Below are 23,680 nucleotides of genomic sequence, written 5' to 3' on the forward strand. Positions count from 1 at the left end.
GTGCACGAAATTCGTGCACGGGGGAGGGGGGGGCGAGTCCCTCAGCCCGGCCTGCAATGATGCCAGTGTCCCTCACCCCGGCCTCTGGCCCAAGGCCCCTCCTCCCCTCCCCTCCCTCCATGCGGCCGGGGTGCGGACACTGGTCTCACGTTGCCGGAGCGACACCGCCAGCTAACCACCCCAGCCACTATGGGCACTGCCATCTTTATTGTGGAGTGATGGTTAATTTACATATTACTCTTTTATTAGATAGGATAATATTGAAGAAAAGAACCTGTGAAACATCCTATATAATAAAAGGCTAATATGAAAATTATCCCCTCAACTGGGAGTTCGACCAGGAGTCCGACCAGGGTGCGGGACTGGCTGGCCAACTGCCTGCAGCCCCTTCCCCCTGACTGGCCCTGCCCCCATTCGGCCCCCGCTACCCCAATCAGGGGTGGGGCTAGCCACACCCCATCCGTGCACAAATTCATGCACCTGGCCTCTAGTCCTATATAATAAAAGCCTAATATGCTAAGGGTCTGGTCGACTGGTCGGTTGTTCAACCAATCAAAGCATAATATGTTAATGATATGCTAAGGCTGCTCAACCACTCGCTATGACGTGCACTGACCACCAGGGGGAAGACAGTCGACCTGTTGACCAGTTACTATGACATGCACTGACCACCAGGGGGAAGACAGTCGACCTGTTGACCAGTTACTGCTGGGGTCCAGCTAATTGGGAATGAGCGAGATGGGCCAGATACACCCTGGAGCCCTCCCACAATCCCTCGCCGGTCCTGATCGTGCACTGATGGGGTCCCTCAGCCTGGCCTCTCATAATCTGGGACCTCTTGGGGGTGTCAGAGAGCTGGTTTTGGCCCATTCCCGCAGGCCTGGCCAAGGGACCCCACTGGGGCATGAATTCATGCACTGAGCCTCTAGTTAATTATATTTGGGCATATATTATGTCAGTCTTTGAAAGACAAAACTTGAAGCTTGGTTGGGTTTGCAGTGTTAAGTTGAACTGAGTATTGCATAAGAGCATTTCATGGAATTGGTTGTAAGGCAGTCCTTTTTGCATAAGAGAGCTCCAAAGAATTAGCTATTACCTTTGATAAAATTTTTTCTTTTGTCTTTGTAGCTAGAATAATTTGTTTTACCTGAACTCAGAATGTTTTATAGACCCTTTGAGTCATGTAAAATATCATGTTTCTCTCTTGGCAGTAACTACTGTAATTTTAGTGCCATAATTAAAATTATTCTGTGGTTCTCTAACTGGTATTTGCAGACCCCAGGGTTACAAGGCAATAGTAAATGGTTTTCTTTCCTTTTAGGATACATAATGAACAGTCCATAACAATTATGTCATTTTATTGCTTATATTTCATAGATTCCACAATATTTTTTTTTCCACATTTAACATTTCTGAAGTGAAGATGTCCTTATAATTTTGTTAGAGTTTATTTGATACTTTTTCTTTTTCAGGGTTACATAAGGTATTGTAATCTTAAAATAGATGTCATCTTAGAATCAATTAAATAAAATATTATAATATCACTAGAGGCCTGGTGCACGAAATTTGTGGACTTGGTGGGGGGCTCCCTCTGCCCAGCCTGTGCCCTCTCACAGTCCGGGAGCCCCGCAATCAATCACCCCAAAGAGGTAGGCCCTGCCCACCTGGCAGGCACTCCGCTATGGATCGCCCCTGCAGAGGGAGGCCCCGCCCACCCACCACAGTGCTGCTGTGGGGTAGCCTGGGCCTCCCTCTTTGGGGCGATCGATCATGCCCTGCAGAGGGAGGCCCCATACACCTGCTGCAGTCCTCTGGTCAATGGCCTGGGCCTCCCTCTTCGGGGCACTTGTGGAGCGCCCTGATTGATCGATTGCCCTGCCAGCCGGTGGCCTGGGCCTCCCTCTGCAGGGCAATCATGGGGTGATGGCCGGGCCCCCGACCAATCACATTGCACCCGCCTTGGCTGGCCTGGCACCAGTGGGTGTCATAGCATGGTCATCCAGAAGGTCGTCCAGATGGTCGTTCTGCTGTTCGGTTGTTTGGTCTATTTGCATATTACACTTTTAGTATTATAGATTGCAGTTTAGGGAATACTTATCTATATTGAAAAGAAGAGTGTTATTGAAAACTTAAAATGATTGAGTGGATTTAGAGTGAATTCCCAGATTATTATACATAGTCAGATAACTCTAAAATGTAGCTCAATTCCTTGTTTTCTGTTAAACTCACTAAATGTTTTACATTCTATTTGTTTAAGTGATCTTTCCAAAATAATATCTGCTCTAATTTGTCTCTATTCCTCCCTTCTTCTATCACTCCTTACCACCATGGTTCTTTCCATGCTTTTCACCATCTATTCATTTATTCTTTTCTTTCAATATTCACAAATATTAAGGAAGCACATTTTATATTCTAATGACTTTCTAGTTGTTATTATATTGGTTTAAACTCAGTATAACCCTTGATGTCAAGTTGCTTGTATCGAGTCTACAAGACAGGAAAACAAACCTTTGTGGTAGTGCAATGGTTTACAGAGGTGGAAAAGATATAGCAAGGCATATTATTTGTCAGAGTAGGCTGAGAAGGGAACTGATTTAGTGAAGCTAAATGTGGCACTCAAAGGATAAGAAAAAATAACCGGATGAAAAAAGTACATGGGCCTCAGTAAGAGGAAATGGCATGAAAGAGTAGAAAATCTACCGAAAACTTTAAGCTAAAATGAATAGTGATGTAAACTTGTGATGTTGGCAGAAGAGGCCAAAGAGGTAGGAAGACCAGACCATAAAAGGCCGGCTGCATTTTACTGTGGAAAATGCCATCATAAGCTTCTCTGGATGGCAATGTGAACCCAATTTAAAAATTATAAGTGGGACATTATTTGCCTTAAAAAAATCATTCCAGCAGCAGTGTAGAGAATTAATAAGAAGCACGAATATTAAACTGAAGCTAGAGTCTTCAATATTGGGGATGATGTCCTTGATTAGATGAGAGATGATCAGTGCAGAAAAGTAAAGGACAGGGGTATTGGATTATAAACCTAATTACATGGTAGAATCTATGTGCAGTAAGGTTGAGAAGGAGAAGTCAAGATCATTCCTATTTATAGCTAATGACTGTGTAACACTGACAAGATAGGGATATAGGATGCACAGCAGGTGTGAAAGCAGTGAAATAATCATACTTTAGTTTGTAGTCATGGTGATTTTTTGATTCCTGTGAGATAGCCAGTAAATTGTTTACAAATATGAGCTTGGAATAAAAGCATTAGAGAAACTGTGCTAAACATGTGGCATGAAAATTAATTAACAGTATTTTCCTGTTAAGTCAGACTATGAATGTTTTCCTTTTTACAGATGCAATTGTAGTCTTAGAGAAGTTACTACCTGACTCAAATCGCTAAAAAGTAGTGGAGATCATTTTGGACTCCAAATATTTCTAACTTTAGAACATCTTTCTTTCTCTCTTTCTTTCTCTCTCTTTCTTTCTTTCTTTCTTTCTTTCTTTCTTTCTTTCTTTCTTTCTTTCTTTCTTTCTTTCTTTCTTTCTTTCTTTCTTTCTTTCTTTCTTTCCTTCCTTCCTTCCTTCCTTCCTTCCTTCCTTCCTTCCTTCCTTCCTTCCTTCCTTCCTTCCTTCCTTCCTTCCTTCCTTTTTTTTACTTTCTTTTTATAGGGCAGTTTAAGGCTCACAGCAAAAAATGAGGAGGTACAGAAATTTCCCATGTACCCACTGCCCCACACATGAATAACCTCCCACATTATCAAAATAGCCCACCAGAGTCTTTCATTTGTTCCAGTTGAATCTACATTGACATTATAATCACTGAAAGTTCATAGTTTGTATTGCAGTTCAGTAATCATGTTGTGCATTCTATAGTTTTGGAAAAAATAAAATTATATATATATATATATTATATTATATTATTATTATTATTATTATTATTATTATATTATACAGAGACTTTTCACTGCCCTAAAAATCCTATAATGCAATTATTCATTCCCCCAACACACACACTTTCTAAACCCAAGCAATCGCTAATCTTACAGTATCCATAGTTTTGCTTTTTTCAGAATGTCATACAGTTGGAATTATACAGCTGTAATCTTTTCACATTGACATCTTTCACTGAGTAATATGCATTTAAGGTTCCTCCATGTCTTTTCATGTCTTGATAACTCATTTCTATTTAATATTGAATAATATTACATTATATGGATGTACCACAGTGTATCTATCTATTCATGTTTAAGCATTTAATATAGTACCTGAAAAATAGTAACCTCTCATTAAATGGGAATTGCTAGTACTTGTGACAAAAAAGTACTGATTGCAATCATTTATGTATATTGTAGATGTTTATGGTGGCCTCTCTGTCATCATTAATATGAAAACCAAGAGAAATTAATTTTGAACTCAATATGCAAGTCAAATTGACTATAATGATGTAAAAAATAGTTGCAGCATTTTCAAAATTAGCCAGTATTTAATGAACAATAAAATATATGAAGAAACTCATTTTTAATATCTTAGTTTCTTATATATATATTACATTGGGCTTAAAGTAGAAGCTGTATATAATGCTTTTTAGAAAATTTAATCATATATACATTTTAAAATATGTATATTTTTATTGTTGATAGTATTATAGATGTCTCCCATTCCTCCCCCCCTTTACCTTCCTCTGTCCAGCCCCTACCCCCTCTCCCATGATGACATTTTATGTTAACAAATGTCATATCTGTGCATATAAAGATACATCCATTTGTAGGTAGATAATAAGCAATTCTTTCATAATCTCTTTGATGTTAAAAATATTATCAGATAAAGGCAAATTACTAATTGTCATTCTTTCCAAAGAGGTGGCAGTGTTATCTGGGAAAAAAAGGTAAACAACTGATTTATGTAATAAAAAGCTTTCTTTGTCATGTTTATCTTTGGTATTTAGAGTTTGAGCTGTTTCCTATTTTTGTGTTAGTTTTATATTCATAATGAAGTTTTAGTAGCTCCCAAGTTGAGAAAGCACAAATTGGGGTACAATATCTAGCTGGAGCATTTCAAAGTAACTAATTGTTTTCTGTTTCTTAAATGTTACTTGGACGAGTTTGCTGTCTCATATTGATTTTCCTTTCTATCCTTAAAATAATTGCTCCTGGGCAAAACACAACTATTATTTTGTTGTTCCATACTTGTGAAAATGTTAAAGTACAGAGTGTAAGAAATGCCAATGATAGCCAAATCTCTGTGTTTAAAAATTGATTTCTCAGCCAAGGATTCAAATACCGAAATTATAAGTACACATTTCTGTTTAGGGCCTTGGATATGAACCAAGTTTTATTCCTATCAGAAAGGGGATATTTTAAAACCAGAATTAATAAGAATAAAATAAGAATTTGGAAAATGTGTGTATTCATAATCTGTGATTTATATTTTATATCTGGATAAATTTAATATTACATCTAAAAACAGAAAAAATATAATTCAGGAATTTTTGAAAGTCATTTAGTGTTTATGAAATGCTTTTAGAATCTCATTCTTGAAAAAAGTTTTGGAGAACTAGAATTATTATCCTTCCTCAGAAAATACCATTTCTTACTTTAAAATTAGCACTTAACCTATTTAGAAAATCTAAACCAACATGGTAAATAAATACACTATAAAACAAGCAAAAATATGTATATTTGTATTAATTTTGAGAGTTTATTATGAGGAAATATTAAGATAACAGTATAGTTAGAAAGTTAGATATTCAAATAGGCAGTGTCATGGGATGAATTCTCTTCCCCCCGCCCCCGCCTGTCCCCCCGCCTCATATGTTGAAGTTCTAACACAAGTACCCTTGAATGTGACTGTATTAGGAGATACGGTCTGTGAAAAGATAGTTAAGTTAAAAAGGAGTCAAAGGAGTCATTAGAATGGTCCTAGTTCAAATGACCCATGTACTTAATAAGAAGAGGTTAGGACACAAATTACTTAGACTTGGGGACAGCCATGTGAAGACACAATAAGAAGGTAGCCAGGAGAGAAGCATCAGAAGAAACCAAACCTGTGCTCACTTCGGCAGCACATATACTAAAATTGGAATGATACAGAGAATATTAGCACGGCCCCTGCGCAAGGATGACACGCAGATTTGTGAAGTATTCCATATTTTTAAAAAAAGAAAAGAAACCAAACTTGCAGCCTCATTGATCTTGGATTTCTAGCCTTTACAACTGTGATAAAACAAATCTCTGCTGATTAGGCTCCCCAGTTTATTTTGTATGGCAGCCTAGGAAACTAATACAAATAGCTATCTAACTATGGTAAGATTAATATTATGGTTCTTAGAATTCTCACCTGTTGAAAAAGGTCTTCCTCTATTAAAGTATTGAACAATTGTAATTAACCTTTAGTTCCATGAATGAGTCCAAGAACAGATCTCTCCGGGATCATCATCTTTCCAGACTTCTTGGAAAGTCATTGGCTATGGGCTAGTCAGAAGAAAAAAGATGATTAAATAAACAATAAATGGAGATAGATAGCATCATCAGTGTACCAAAAGAGCTTAAAAACCAGTAATGGTGATAAGCTCTGAATACAAATAATTATAATGTGAGTCGAAACATGCTCAGTGCCATAAGAAAGATCCACACAGGAATAAAAAGTTCTGAGGAGATAAAAAGTTAATCATTTGTATTCTTTGTTCCAGAGGGCAGATTAAGGAAGTCTCCTTGGAGCAGTGGGCTTAGCTGGATTATAAAGAATGAGTAGAATTTTGACAGAGGATTTTTAAAGCAAATTACATTTTATGCATTAGCAATGCCTAAGCAAAAATACACTTATGGAAAAACCAGTCTCACTTTCTTTCCATCCCTGCTATAACAACATAACCCTTTTCCTTTTCCTTTGTCAAGTACTGATCTTTTCTCTACAAATGGATATAGACTGGATTTGAGAAGACAGTAGACACTGTGACAATCTGGCATCTAATAGCTACTGGACTGGTATGTTAATTAGTTCCACAGTGAATAAATGATACCATTAAAATTGAATTGCCTCAGGCATACTTATGTGTCCAGTCCTAATTGTCACTGGACCAGGACCAGTCTGGGACTGCCTCGGGCAGGCCTGTATTGTGCGGGTTTTTGACTTAGTGTAGAAAAGATTTCATCACATGAGTTTTGGTGATTTTGTATTAAAGTTGACGACAGTGAAATGAAGGAAGGACTTAGGGCAGAAGAAGCAACAGGAGGGAGACTAAGTGGTGCTCTGCTTTGGCTCCTAGAAATGTTATAGGAAAGAAGTGAGCCAAGACGGGGCTGCTGTTAGCTCAGTGGGAAGTCAGAGAAAAAGGGGGCTTTGGAGACAGGTTCAGGGGGGAAGCCTGAGAGGAGCTGCTGCTGCCCTCTGCTCCCCTGGTTGTAAGTCTCCTGGGGACCCTTAGGAGAAGGAAAATAAAACGGTCGTGCCAGAGCACAGGCATGGGCATGCTCCAGAGCAAGGCCACGCTGGTATTTTTTGTCTTGAGGGTATTTATTTATTTATTTATTTATTTATTTTTCTGTGGGCAAGAATCTTAGGGGAGGGTTTCAGCAGAATATTTGTTAGCTTTCTAGGTGTGTTTTCAATATGTTGATGTATTAAAATGAGCATATAGGGGAGTTTGGTATTACTTTTGGTTGGCTTTATTGTTTGATTTTTACTTGGGGTCTGTCTGGCTCTAATCAGGTCTCCATCTGTCCTGGGGTTTGACAGGCACAAATGGTATTAATTGGGTCTCTGTCCTCTATCTCCCTGACCATGGTGATTTAAACTATTTATTCTCTGGTCTGGGGGGAGAGGTATAAGCCATTTGTTCTCCAGTGTCCTTGGTTAGGAAGATAAGTTCTTGTGATTCACTAGCTGGCTATAAATTGGTCAAATTTTTTTTACCTTATTTATCTTGTCTCAGTTTCCCTATCCCACTTGCTCGGGAATTTTTTTAGCTTCTTACTATCCTGCCTTACTAACCGAATTAAATTACTGCTTTACGGTTAGATTTTAAAACTACCATCAGTTTATAAGAAACATTGAGTAATAAGAGTATATCGTGGTTTTATAAATATTTTTGCTATACACTGTGGCTAGGAAGATAATTTTATTCCATCATTGTTGCTTTTAGCTGAAGCCACATTAAGTGACAAAAGAAACATCTTCTCATACTTTGACTGCCAATAAGCTGAATAATATTCTCCTCACCAGCTACAACCTACACCCCCACCAGTTGTAGGCAAGATAAGTTCACACAATATTGGGAAGGGTCTTATTTAGACTCTGAATCAAGGTATATATTTGACCACTATTTGTTCTTTTCACACATGTAATGTGTGCAATTTAGCATTCTGAATTATGAATCAGTAAAATAGTTACTTTCTTTTCCTGTTTTGTATAGACTGGTCTTTACTTGCTTTTCTTCATTATATAATCCTCAACAAAGTTTGTGGAGCAGGTTCATAAGGGACTATGTACCAAAAAACAAAACAAAAACACCTAAATAAAACAAGATAGTTTCGAGATTGTTATAATTTTAATGGTAAAACATCTTGTTTAATTACAACCACTCAAACAGTTAATATTCTATTGATCATCTGCTATATAGAAGATGCATTTAACTACTTAGATTTCTGTGTTATATTACCAAAACCCCTTTAAGTTGAAATAATTGTGTTATTTTACCTAAAATGTTTAGACTTGCATACTTTAGGAATATTCAGAATACAGATATATAAGGACCCCCTGCCCCCCCCCTCCCCAACACAATAATAAAGTTGATTTATTAAGGCTGTCTTTTTGGTTTCATGTGAAGGAAGCAAGATTCCAATTTCTTTTCTGGAATTAAAATAATTAACTAAAAATAGATTTGTGTGCAGTGAGCTTTTGCAGCCATGGCCGACTTCTGTCCACCCCAGTCACAGCCTGAATTTTTAAGTTTCTGTCAGAAGAGACAGGAAGTCTTCTGTGTGGGATGCAAGTGAAAATTGAGGACAGTTCAAATGTTGCATGCAAGAGAAACCAGCACCACTTCAGTTCTCGGTTAATTTGCAACTTATGTAAGAAATTACCATATGACTAGTAAGTATAATATTTTGGCAATTTTTATGCCTTTTTGGAAATCAAGAGGGTGCACAAAATTAAATATCCAACACATTTTTCTTCTGAAAAATTTGAAGTAATGCCATATCAAATCAGTTTATTTACTATCTTGCCAATATGCTAGGGCTATGAAGTAACAATACTGAATCAGATATAGTTCTGCATTCAAAGAGCATATATATTGAAAACAAAAGAAATGGAGAGGCTAGGCAAATTCCCATATTTTTTTTCTTGATTATTATTACTGTCTTAATGTTTTCTCCAGAACTTCAGCTTCATTAATTTTAAGGCAGTGGCTGCAATTGTTGAGATTTTGTACTACCCAGGGTATATTTGATAATATCTGGATACATTTATGATTGCCACAACCAGGAAAGAAACGCAACAGGCATCTAGTGGGTAGAGGCCAGGGATACTGCTAAACATTCTGTAATACTCAGAGCAACTTCTACAATAAATCAGTGGGTCCCAAATGCCAATAGTGTAGAGTTTATGTGGTTTAAAGAAAGAAGTAACTTGAGAAGACAGAGCGTGGCATAGGGAGGCAGTTGTTCCCAGTTCTGTCATCTGCTTTGCTTTGGATGCCCCGTCATTTTAAACAAGTCATTTTCCCACCCTGGTCTAGATTCCTTCTTTAAGTCTATAAATCTTTAAAATTAATTTATAATTATCTCACTCTTTGAGAGGGGAAGATGTAGGGGATTATTTGAAGAGATCACTTAATTAACATTTTTAGGTTATAGCCTTAGAGAATTAATTCAGTTTATATTTATCAAAGCAGAGATACAAATGGGATTCACATCAATCCCACTTCTATGTACTAACAATGAACTATATGAAAAGACATTAAGAAAACAATCTAATTTACAATACCAACAAAAAAATAATAAAATACTTAGGAATATATTAAATAAATAGATATCCAGTGTTCATCAATTAGAAGAATTAATATTGTTAAAATGTCCATCTGCCCAAAACAATCTATAGAGTCAATATAATCTCTATCATAATCCCAATGGCATTTTTTCACAGAGAAGTAGAAAAAAATCAATCCTAAAATTCACTTTTAACCACATAAGACCCCAAATAGCTATGAGCAAGAAGAAAAAAGCTTTCTGACTTCAAAATATATTACAAAGCTATAGTAGTCAAAACTGTATTGGAATGGCATTAAAGTAGACACATAGACTAATAGAGCAGCATAGAGTCCTGTAATACACCCATGCATATGTGATCAACTAAATTTTTGACGAAGACACCAAGAATATACATTGAGGAGAGAATAGTCTATTCAATAAATAATGTTAGAAAACTAGATAGCCACACACAAAAGCATGTAATTGAAGTTTATATTATACCATACACACACACACACACACACACACACACACACACACACAACACTCTTAAATGGATTAAAGTCTTAGTGAAAGACCTGGAACCATAAAACTCCTTGTAGACAATGGGAAAATGTTGATCTTAGTCTTGACAATGGTGTTTTTGGAATTGACACCAAAAGCACAGGCAACAAAAGGAAAAGTAAACAAGTGGGATTACATCAAACTAAAATGGTTTGTATGTCAAAGAAAACCATTAACAACTTACAGAATGGGAGAAAATATATATTTGCAAACCATATGTATGATAAAGGGTTAATATTCAAAATATATAAGGAACTCATATAATTCAACAGCAAAAAAAAAAAAAGCTATTAAAAATGGGCAGATGACCCTGAGTAGACGTTTTTCCAAAGAAGACATACAAATGGCCATGTGGACGAAAGGGGCCACATGCTGACCTGACAAGCTCAGGTAAGGCCTACATGGTGGTCTTGCAAACTCACACACCTAAAGTCACCACAGAGGATGGTCTGAAATTAAACTTTAACTAAAAGCAGTTATGATGGGTAGTTACATCCTAGGCAGGTATCTTCACTGACAAGGTCAACCTTTACCTTAACTGAGCCTATCTGTCTTTTTGCACCTATAATAAAATACCCTTGAAATGTCAGGGTAACTTGTAACTTCCCTTTTTATGGACCCCTTGGGGTACAACCTAATGTGCCTGGGCTCTAGGACAGATACCACAAATTCCTTCATTGTTACGTTAATTATTCCTGCACCCCCCTAAGTAGGTATCTGTCATTTTACTTTTTATCCATTCCCAGGGGTTTCCCTGCTTTGCTTTCTTCTGCTTTTCTAGTCTATCACCAATGGATTTCATGTAACCCACATACGTCCCTTTCCTTTGATTGCAATGTATAAATACAGATGTAACCTGCCATTCTCTGGAGCATTACCTCAATTCATTGAGGTTCTGCTTCCCAGCATATGTTGACAGTTTGGCTCAAATAAACTCTCAAAAATTGTTTACAGGTTTCAATGGTTTTTACGTTAACAGCCAGCAGATACATGAAAAGTTGCTCAACATCATGAATGATCAGAGAGAGAAATGCAAATCAAAACTACAAGGAGATACTACCTCAGACCTGTTAAGATGCTATTATCAGAAAGTCAAAAGTTAAGCGTGGGAGAGTATATGGAGAAAGAGAACCCTTATGCACTGTTGGCTAGGATGTAAATTGGTACAGCCATTATGTAAAACAGTGTGGAGGTTTCTAAAAAAAAGAAAAAGTAGAACTACCATTAGATCCGGCAATCCTACTTCTGGGTGTATACCCAAAGGTAATGGAGTCAGTATCTCAAAAATATGTCTGGATCTCAAGTTCATTGCAGCATTATTCACAATAGCTAAGATATGGAACAACCTGAGTTTTTTGACAAATGAATGGATAAAGAAAATGTAGTCATAAAAAATAGAATGTATCCAATCCTTAAAAAATAAGGACATTATCTCAAGACAAATAAACTAGACACAGAAAGACAAATATTCCATGATCTCATTTATATGTGAAGTATGTTTTAGAGTCTTAATGAATAGCTTGGTGACTATAATTAATAATAATGTATACTTGAAATTTATTAAAAGAGTACATTTCAACTATCCTTACCACACAAACAGATGCAAAAGGTACCTATTTGAGATAAAGGTTATGTTAATTAGCTTGATTGTGTTAATCATTTCAAAATGTATATTATATCAAAACATCACATTTTATACCATATATACACAATTGTCATTTGTCAAAAATAAATATTATTCACAATTTTTCCATGAGTGTGCAAGAATTGAAAGAAGCTTTTAAATATAGAATTCGCATTCATACTTTATATGTGAGGTAACTGCACTATTATGGTCTATTAAATTTTGAAATAATACCATTAATTGTATCTTATGCTTCTCAATCAGATGAAAAGTGGTGGTGCATCTATAAAAACTAACTTCTTTTAAAACAACTTCTATTTTAATTCAATTTTATCTGTAGTACCACAGAATCTATCAATGTTGATGTTGTAAAATGCATTTGACTTTAGTAACTAAAATCTGGGTTTCAGCAGATTTTATTACCTCTTTTAGACTTTACTTTCTCTATTAAATAAACACATCTCTTTGGAAGCCCTAGCTGATGTTTATATATTATTTTTCAGAAACACGTTCTGATTTAATTTAGTAGTATAATGATAATTGTAGACCAAGCTCCATATTTTTATATCTTTAAAAAAGTAATTGTAGGAATTAAAGGTAAAACTTACCAAAAAGTAGAATTTAAAGTTGTAATTCATTCCTAGATAATTGAATGGACACTTGATTAATTACTGGATTGGAACTTCATGCCCTGGGCTACCTCATTTTTATGCTTTACATTTCTATAATGACTGTATAGGTTACGATTTGCTAAGGAAAGAAAAAGGATGCTGTTTACTGGATTTTTTTCTAAGATTTGAATTGTAGAATTATTGGAGAGTTTTAAGACACAGAACTTAAAAAAATGGGCTTTGCTGCTATAAAAATATAAGTCAGTTTTAAAGTGTAGGCATTGCCAAAACCGGTTTGGCTCAGTGGATAGAGCGTCAGCCTGCGGACTGAAAGGTCCCGGGTTCGATTCCGGTCAAGGGCATGTACCTGGGTTGCGGGTTTTTTATATTTCTGATTCTTTATTCCTTTTGATAAAAAATTCATATTGGCCTCATAACCTGACTCTCTGTCTCTCTCCTTTCCTCTCTGTAAAAAATCAATAAAAATATATTTTAAAAAATAAATAAATAAATAAAGTGTAGGCATTAACAGTCTGTGGAGAATTGGCAGGAGGTACAACAGCAAGTCTGATAAAGTTAATTTGAAGCAAGAAGCTGCAGGCTCACTTCACATATACACCTATTTTTTTATATTTCTGATTCTTTATTCCTTTTGATAAAAAATTCATATTGGCCTCATAACCACGTAGATCATTTCATTTTTTGAAGGACACACTTCATTTTTTTAAAGTTTGAACTTGCTTTGAACATTAGTGCAATATTGGTGGTTTTGCTATATTTCTAAAAGAAGCAGTGGTAAAATCAGCAGTTATAATTTTTAAAGGAAAAAATAATCATTGTGTTTGTCATCATATTTGCCATTAAAAGCTATGAAGTTAAATTCAGACAAGTTAAATTTCCTGATTAAATGGTATTCTCAGTCTAAAAATCATTCACAATTGTTCTTTAAAATTAACCTATTAAGAGGTGTAAATATGCAGAAGAAATGAGAGCTCATGATAAAAACACTATTCTATTTATTATGTGATTAGTGCAGCATTGCAGATTTTGTGTCTGAATATGTATACTAGAAACATTGTATGAAGCAAAATATAGCTCATAATGAATTATTGGCTTCCTTAGTGGGAATTATATTATTAATTTAGTTAGTTTATATTTCACTGTTAAGGTTAATGACTACCTCTGAAAGGAAATTTTTTTAATAATTTACTTAGTCAATACATTACAAAGTTGGCTAGTAGTTTACTTGTGTCTTGCTCAGTCCCAATCTGCTGGACCCCAGCAACAAACTAACCTACTGGTCAGAGCATCTGCCCCCTGGTGGTCAGTGCATGTCATAGTGAGCGGTTGAGCGGCCTTAGCATATCATTAGCATATTACACTTCGGTTGAACGGCCGACTGGTTGAGCAGACACTTAGTATATTAGGCTTTTATTATAGAGGATGAACCCCCTGGAGTTCCACTTTTGGCATGATAGCATATGGATCTTTGAGGCCTAGGTGGGGGGCGGGGGCACACTAGAAGGGGTTAATGGGGGGAAAAGAGGGGCATTTGTAATACTTTCAACAATGGAATATCATTCAGCCATAAAAATGAGTTGAAGTGCTTGTACATACTGAAAAATGGGTGAACTTTGAAAATATCCTAAGTGAATGATACCAGGAATAAAACACAATATATTGTTTCATTTCTGTGAAATGCAGCATGGTCAAATCTGCAGAGAAGTAGTTTAGTGATTGTTTAGGGATGGGGATAGGCTAGGGCAGGAATAAAATAGGATTGTGATAACCACAGGGTATGAAGTTTCTTTTTTAAATGAAAATATTCTAAAATTCATGGTGGTAATTTATCTCAATAAAACTGTTATTAACAAAAGCCCTTTCTTCACACTTATACTTCACCTAGCACAGGTACTTTACTCGAAATTTAACCCACAGTTCAGCAACCTGTAGAGGAAAGCAACATTATTTGATAGCAGTTAATGTGCATTTAAAAATAATAAAATAGCTCTGGCTGGGTAGCTCAGTTGATTGGAGCGTCATCCCAAAAGGTGGCAGGTTTGATCCCAGGTCAGGGCACTGCGGAAGGCAACTGAGGATGTTTCTCTCCTCCCCATCCAAGTTAATTAAAATAAAATAATATGCACTTTATCCCTCAGTAGTCCCAATAAAAACAGTCATTACCATAAGACAATTAGTGGATTAAAAAAGGATTTATGATAGATGAATTATAAGTTAGGTGATTTCTAAGTGGATATTAAGCAGACATTATTTCAGTAGCTGCCACTCTTGAATTTTTCTGAAAAGGGTATCATGGGAGAAGTCAGAGGAAGCTGGAGCCCCAGGATATGCTTTTTCTTTTTCCTTTACTATAAAAAGATCAGAATTGACATCCTATTTATGAAAGTTATGACAGAGGTATTGTTTAAAATATACTTACTTCTGTCCGTTTGCTCTATTTCTGACCAGAGCCCATTGCCAGTTTCCTCTTGGTAGCCATCAGAAATGAGTAGAGAGCACTTTCCATTGTCCATTGAAACTGGTTCTCTTGTCACTTCAGCAAGAATCTATCAAACCTTTCAAACCAACTTATAAATACATTAATACTGATAGCATCATATACTTTGGTCTTGCGATGTGGTTATAGGCTGAATACCTACTGTAAAATCTCCTAATAAGAAAATGACCTGGAAGAAAACCATTTTAAAAGCACATTTGGAAACCAGGCCTCTGTCAATAATGGTGCATTAAGCTTAATGTGACCGAGCAACCTGCTACAGTTTGATCAACAAATAGGTTTGCTTACCTGTTAAAAAAGGTTTGTTCTGTCAATAAATAATAAACAATACTACTTTCCCTTTTTTCAAAATAAATGTTTTTCTCTTTACCTTTCTTCAAAACCAGTGGAAATGCCATCAGATAGTTGAATGTCAGATCTGTTTACTCTCTATTTCTTATTACTGCTTAACCAATATCTTATTGACCCCATAAATCATCAATGCCAGATCAGGACTAACTTTGAAGAAAGGACACAGTGCCCATAAAGTTATTTGGCCATGAAGAGGCAGCCTTGGAGCTAGGAAGCAGTAGGGGATAGGATGGAAGCAATTACAATAGTAATGGGAATAGGAGCAATGTAATTAGCAGCTGTGTCAAGGGCAATAATTTGCAGACATTATGACAACGGAGAGTTGCTGTCTCAGAGAACTTCCCACTCCCTCACCCTCCCCAAAATGTTACTTGTCCTATATTCAGATTAAGGCAGGAGTGACAAATAGGGCTGTGTACTGGAGTCTTTAGGAGAATTTGCCACTATGCGGAGGTCAGCCCCACATTTCAGAATATTTACATGTATAGTTATAACAATGCATGTGAGGACAAATGCTTCTATGGTAACAAAAAGAGGAAGAGGCGAGGCTACAGTCATCCAGGGATAGCCAGTGTCAATACCAGTAAAAGTATCATGATCAAGAAGTAGATGATGTCCGACCTAGATTAATTAGCTGTCGACCTGTAGGAGATTTAGCAGTATATCCTAAGACAGTAATTTTCAAAGTGTGGCCTCTGCACAGTGTCAGCATCATATAGGAACTTTGTAGAATTGCAGATTCTTTTTCCCCACCCAGACCTACTGAATCAGACACTTTGGGGATGGGGCTCAACGGTCTACAGTCTATCAAACCTTCCAGGTGATTCTGATGTATAGTAAAGTGGGCGAACTACTATGCTAAAATTGTTCATAAGATGTGAGGGTCTCTGCACAGATTAGACATTAGGCATCGCTGAGGAAGGCATGGGGGATATAATAGAACAGTTGGCAATGAATCTTAAAAGGAAAGGAATCAAGATAAGATGTGAGTCCATCCCCATCCACCCCCAACCCCTAATAAAAAACAACCTATTGGGTAGGAAGGCATGAATTCAGAAAAATGCATAGTTTTAACAGGCACTATACAGTCAAATATTTTGGCTTCAAATACAGATATATAACCCTCAACAAGCTAGATCCTTATGCCTCAATTTGCTCATCTATAAATTAGTGTGATGATAATGATTATAGCCCTGTAGAGCTATTATGAAAATTAAGTGAATTAGAGACAACACTCAGAATATGTCTGTCACATAGTAAAGATAGGATAGATATTAACTCATAATGATATTTATATTATTAAAACTGAGATATGTTTTGGGCTTCCTAAATTATAATTTTAAAGGATTAAAAACATGACTGTCATGTAATATAAAATAAATGTGTCAGAGATTTCAAAAAATTCATTAATTAATGAAGTAACTAGTAAAATGTCAAAACTGGGTTCAAAGGAGATTTTGGAAAACATCTGTCAAGAATGCTGAAATATTTCTAATAGATGTAAAACTGGATAATATCCTACATAGTAATACATTGTAATACTTGGAGTTATCTTTTTTTTTAATCAGACTAAAACCAATTCCATCTCTCCTGGACAACATTTATATATATATTATTATGGACATGAATTATTTGCATTATGCCCAGATAAGGTTCACTTGAATTGATATCAATTTTCTAGAGGGTAACCTCTAGCCCTACAAAATTTTAGAAAAGCTTAGTCAATAGAGTTAATCAAAGATGCACCCACTCTACTATGAAAAAAACAAGCAGTAATTGATTTTACTTACTTTCAGTTCTGGAATTATTTTTCTTGGTGGATGTTTCACAAGAAATAGTATAAGCGCCAGGTTATTGCAGTTGATTTATAGGAACAAAGCACAACCAGAAACAAAGGTGGCCTGGCTAGCATGTATGCCCTGGAGCATTTGAGCCTGATAGTGGTTAAAAAAACAAAACAAAAAACAACTGTGAAAATTAAAGAGACCTGTTGCTAGAGCATCTGAATGAACATTACAGCATTTAAAGATGTGTGCATTACGAAAGAAGAGAAATTCACCCTTGATTTGAAATATTTTCATTTTTAAATGGTCAACAGAAACTAATTGGAACATTATCCTCAGATGTATTAAATATTTACTTATTAAAAATAAAACTGTAACCAAGGGTATAAGATAAATAAGGATTTTACTGTGGTGTCTGGTGTTATAACATTCACTGTGTTTTTCTCTAATGCAAATGGTATCATCAAATTTGACTTAGAAAGGCCTTAGTAAAAGGTTTTAAATTATCGCATAAAGTGTGGATGCTGCCTAAGCATGCTATAATTAAGTCACCAATATGGTCTGTGTTGGACAGTGATTTTAATATAGCATATATACAAGGATTAGATTGGTAATTCTCATGTCAGAGACGTGGCTAAGAAGAATAAGGAGATGAAAAGTAATTTGCTTATTTAAAAACCCTACATCATTATGGGAAAATTATAGCACATACTTTTTTTTTTCTTTCCAAGAGTTTTTATAGAAACAAACTGGTTCTTAGGGAAAAATGTAGAAGAAATTTTATATTTCTTTTTGTTTTTTAATGTATTTCTTTTCTTTTTTAAAAATATTTTTATTAATTTCAGAGAGGAAGGGAGAGGGAGAGAGAGATAGAAACATCAATAATAATGTATTGTAAAAAATAATGTATTTCTTTTTTTTGATTTTCTGTCATGGAATGGAACAACAGGAGATGGTACGAAGTACTTTTGACTTTTTTCTTAACTATATTGAATTCATTAACAATTTACAGGAATTCAAATTAAATTATTTAGCAACTTGAATAAGGCTATGTACTAAAGATAAATATGATACCATTTATCTAAGAAATTTGCCATTTTATCTGGTAATGAACTATTACTTCAAATAAAGGGAAAATGAATGTAGTAAAATCAATAATAGTCTAGGTGAGCAATGACATTGTAGCAGGAATATTTTGAGGAATTTGAAAATATAGTGGGGAGACATGTCTAGGGAATAGAGAAAACAAAAAAAAACTGAAAAATACAGACATTGGCTACAAAGCAGTATAAGTGTTAAAAAGAAGAAAGATTATATTAGTATGGAAAAGTAATTTACCAGCAAAGTCTTTATGAAGGGAAGAATATTTAAGATGGACTTGAATGATGGTAGAATATAAGTGGTATGTGATGGGAAGATGTTCTAGGCTGAAGAAAAAACTGGAATATGTATGTAGATAGAAACATTTAAATAATACATGAGGAATAGGTTACTTATAGAAAAATGGCATAATAATGTCATATTGTATCTCACTTTCAAATGTCATTTTATTTTGTTTGATCTTTACAATAACCTACTAGGTGATATTATAACTTATTTTTGGATTAGTAAGTTACCTGGCTAAAGTCAAATAGCTAAGGAGTTAATAGCAATTCTGTCTGATTGGCTTGTTAGTCACTAAGCCACATCTCAGGCATTTGGAGTGTTAGATGGGAAAACTTCATGATTTGATTCTAGATTATAGGAAGTGAGTGTAAAGGTAAAAAAAAAGTAGTCAAATAGATGCAATGTTTCATGCCTGGGTGATTTGGAAAATGGTAGCACCATAAATGAAAATAATTTTCATTAAAGGAATAGTAATCAAAAGGTGCTAGTGGGCCTGAAGGGAATTACTATAACAAATAAAAATGGATACTTGTATCCAGAATACTGGAGAGATCTGAGCTTAAGACAAAAAAGGATAACAAGACAAAAAATCCAGGCAAACAGTGATGTTAAAAATAGAAAGAAGAGGAGCCAGTAAAGAATAAAAGATTAGCCAGGATGAAGCTAGAGCTAAGGGAGCCCTGTGCTTCTGCATTAGAAGGAAAAAGAAAAGAGAGTATGAAGTGGTGAAATGTCCCGTACTAAAAGGATAATGAGTTTGTCAATTGCAATATTCAGGGTGCCTCTTTAGACACTAGCTGGAGCTGTCTGGTGAAAATTTTAGAAGCCAGATTGAAAGAAGAATAGGAGTGACTGGTTGGTAGACAAATAGATGCTAGGGGCATGGATGAAAAAGTTAAAAATTATATTGTATGTCTTAAGAGATGGTCACATTTTTAGTAAGTAAGAAAAATCAAAAGGAAAACCCCATACCATTTAAACACTCACATAATAAAACCTGCAGCTGAATTGAAGAAGTAGATAATCAACACATCTACCTACTACATAGAAACAAGCACAAAGAGACAGCCATAATGGGGAGACAAAGAAATATGTCCCAAATGAAAGGACAGGAGAAATCTCCAGAAAAAAAAAGAGCTACGTGAAATGCAGGCAAGCAATTTATCCAGAGAGAGAGTTAAAAAAAAAAAGGTTATAAGGATGCTCAAGGAACTGAGACCTTCAACTGCATAAAAAATGACATAGAAACCATAAGAAGCAGTCAGAAATTTCTACCTGAAATGACGAATGCACTAAAATGAATAAACAGTAGGTTGATATAGTATCAGCTGGAAATTACCTTTACAGAGCCCTTTCATATTACTTTCTTCACAGTAGCTCCACTGTTAGCGCAGTTACTATTATCTGTAATTTATGAGTAAGTTTGAACATTGCAAGTCAAAGGAGCTCAGTGACTCCTCCACGATTCCATAGCAAGTCAAAAGCAGACTGGGAATAGATTTCTGCAGCGCAGTGTCTTCTGGAAAAAGAAGTACCCTTATATACACTTACTTAAGAATTTTTAAATATATTTTTATTGATTTCAGAGAGGAAGGGAGAGGGAGAGAGAGATAGAAACATCAATGATGAGAGAAAATCATTGGTTGGCTGCCTCCTGCACACCCCCTACTGGGGACTGAACCTGAAACCAGGGCATGTGCCCTTGACTGGAATCAAACCGGGAACCCTTCAGTCTGCAGGCCACTGCTCTATCCACTCAGTCAAACCAGCTAGGGCAATTTAAGTATTTTTTAAAGTGACTGTAGATATAAAGTCCTGTACTGCCCTATCTATTCACACACCACCATCAGTCTTCCTAAATCCAGCCATGGTAGGACCTGACAGGGACCTGAAGGGGTTGCTGCCAACTGGGAACCAGTGGGCTGACTGGAATGTCTCCTTTCATTGCACAATGACACAAGTAAAACAAAGGGACAGCAACCACCTCTCTGTAATGTATTTTATTCTTCATGAAGTTTTTTGGCAATAATTTTGATTTTTAAAAATATATGGCTACTGAGCTTTTCCATGCTCCTTTATTTTTTAAAATTGTCAATTACAGTTTACATTCAATATTATTTTTTATTAGTTTCAGGTGTACAGCATGGTGGTTAGACAATCATATACTTTACAAAGTGATCTCTCCAGTATTTCAAGTACCCACCTGGCACCATACAATATTATTGACTACTAGAGGCCCCTGTGCACGAAAATTTGTGCACTCAGGGGGGTCCCTCAGCCCGGCCTGCACCCTCTCACAATCTGGGACCCCTTGGGTAGGGTCCCTAGGCTGGCCTGAGATCAGGACCTATCGGGGCTTTTTTCCCCCAGCTGCAGGCAACTGGCCCCATCCCCACCACTGCCACTGCTTGCCATCTGTACAGCGCTGCCCCTCCTCCCCCCGCCACCAGTGGCCTCCCTCTGCAGGTAACAGGCGTAGGGTATGATGACTTGCTGGCCTGGGCCTCCCTCTGCGGGGCTATCACTGGCCTGATGCACACCTGCCACAGAATTGCCACCGGTGGCCTGGGTCTCCCTCTTTCTTTGCTGGGGGGGTGGGGCCAGCCCTGCGAGGGGCTGTCTGCCTACCTGATTGCCCCTAACCGCTGGCCTGCCTACCTGATCGCCCCTAACCACTGGTCTGCCTGCCTGATCACCCCTAACCAACCACTCTGCCTGCCTGCCTGCCTGATCACCCCTAACCATTTGCTTGGGGGCGGGGCCAGCCCTACCAGGAGCCTTGGTGGTTCTGGTCTCTGGTCGTTCCAGATGTTACGCTTATTGTGGCTGGCCTTTTATTACATAGGATATTCCCTAAGCTGTACTTGCCGTCCCTGTGACTATCTTGTGACTACTAATTTGTCCACACCCCTTTAAATTTGCTCCAAAGTGTGTTCCTCACTTTCATCACTCTAGTCTCAGCTCTGCAGTACAGTTCTCTCTCCGTTATGCTACTCTGCAGTGTAAATTGCATAAAAGCAAAAGGACCAAAGAGGGTGAAGAAATCAAGGGCAAAGACTGATTTACAGTTGTTTTTAGAAGACAGCTTCCAGGTGTTCTCACCTAACCATACTTGGCTCATGCCATTATAAGGGTGACATATCTTCTTTCCTCTTATTTTGATAAAATCCCAACTGTTAGGCTAGGCCCGTGGTCGGCAAGCCGCGGCTCGCAAGCCACATGCGGCTCTTTGGCCCCTTGAGTGTGGCTCTTCCACAAAATACCACGTGCGGGCGCACACGTACATTGCAATTGAAACTTCGTGGCCCATGCACAGAAGTCGGTATTTTGTGGAAGAGCCGGTATTTTGTGGAAGAGCCACACTCAAGGGGCCAAAGAGCCGCATGTGGCTTGCGAGCCGCGGTTTGCCAAGCGCAGTTTGCCAACCACTGGGCTAGGCTTATCAAATTGTATTAGAGTTTTAAATGTCAGTCTCATTCCACCAATTGTGAGGCTTATAAAGCTGAGCTGGGCCTTTTCTTCCCTAGTGAGTGTCAGTAGCACCTAACATGGGGACTGGCCTGCAGCCAGTGGGCAGTGATGATCACTGAGTGACAGAATGGTTAAGATGAGTCAAGTCACGGAAATTACTCAGCAGGCAGCTTTTCCATCTCCTTAGTTTGAGGTGTGCATTCCAGAAAATAACAAGTTTCCTGGAATGGTTATTGAAATTTCGAGATTGAGAAACCATAAGATGTTTAGGCACTATTGTCGCTACTGTCATTGGCATTGATACATTAGGGAATTGTTTAGTTACATACCTGCACCACACTGGCACAAGACATGTTTACTTAGTTTTTGACTGAACTAGTAAAGCTTGGCCCCAAAGTGTATTAAGCTTGTCTTAGTCATGGCACCCAGATACTACATATTCTAACCCTATTTCCCCCCCAAGTAGAGACATTGTTGCTGAAAACATAATCATTGGTCTTGCTACTCAGGGCCACAGTCCTTTGTGCTAAAGCACTGAAGGACTAATATCTAGTACTTTCACTTAGTGATCAGTTTCAAAGTTAAAGATAAGCCTTATTCTATGGCTCTCACATTCTCAGTGGAATGTCATATATGTACTTGGCTATGTGAATACGGTTTCTCTTTCAATCTCATCTTCTTGTTCAACACTTAGGATCAGAAGACTACCTGTTATAATAGATTAAATCCAATACATTAGGTTATAAAATATAGGTTTTATATAGTTTTGCCTAAATTGATTTAAAATGGAAACAAGAGAACTCAGTTCTTTATTTCTGCTCCTCTTTCTGCTTTACCCCTAAAAGATTTAAAATTCATTTGGTCTAAAGTTAAAATAGCTATACTATTTACAAGCAAAGCAAAACACATATGTTGAAAGAACTACAATTTCTTTAAGATATTTTAACAACTCACTGTTGACACTTTCATTCACTTATTTGTTCACACATTCATTCGTATATTCATACAAGGGTTCCAGAAATATTTATTGAATATAGCTTCAATATTAGTACGTGTAAGTTATAAGCAAACAGGAAGATGCCACGCGCCTTAGTATGTGCCATCATAGTTCTTTCATTTTCATCTCCATTATTTCACCTTCCAGAGATGTATTTTCCACATAACTCAAATTTTAAAAAAGCTTTCCTCTAATATGTATTCTAACTGAGTGCTAAATAACCTTTAAAACGTATTATACTTTAAAACTTGCCATCAATTCTTTGATGTTGTGGAATACTTCACTAAGTACACCTCAATTATGTCCTTATTTTTAGGCTGCTATTTTAAGTTTCAAAACAGATTAACCAAAGATGTTATATGCATATATGTATAACCCATGGACACAGATAATAGTGTGGTGAAGG

The 23,680-nt window shown here is 36.7% G+C and overlaps 1 protein-coding gene and 1 non-coding gene across 2 annotated transcripts in view; both read left to right on the forward strand.

Annotated features, from left to right (window-relative positions):
• Nucleotides 1-23,680, forward strand: part of PCLO (piccolo presynaptic cytomatrix protein) — a 274,100-nt gene that overhangs the window by 79,193 nt on the left and 171,227 nt on the right. The window lies entirely within an intron of this gene.
• LOC111826020 lies at nucleotides 6,046-6,152 on the forward strand. The gene has a single exon (XR_002829263.1). It is a non-coding gene; the product is annotated as a U6 spliceosomal RNA (small nuclear RNA).

The sequence above is a fragment of the Myotis lucifugus genome, unplaced genomic scaffold (genome assembly GCF_000147115.1).
Source record: "Myotis lucifugus unplaced genomic scaffold, Myoluc2.0 scaffold_51, whole genome shotgun sequence".
Taxonomy (NCBI): domain Eukaryota; kingdom Metazoa; phylum Chordata; class Mammalia; order Chiroptera; family Vespertilionidae; genus Myotis; species Myotis lucifugus.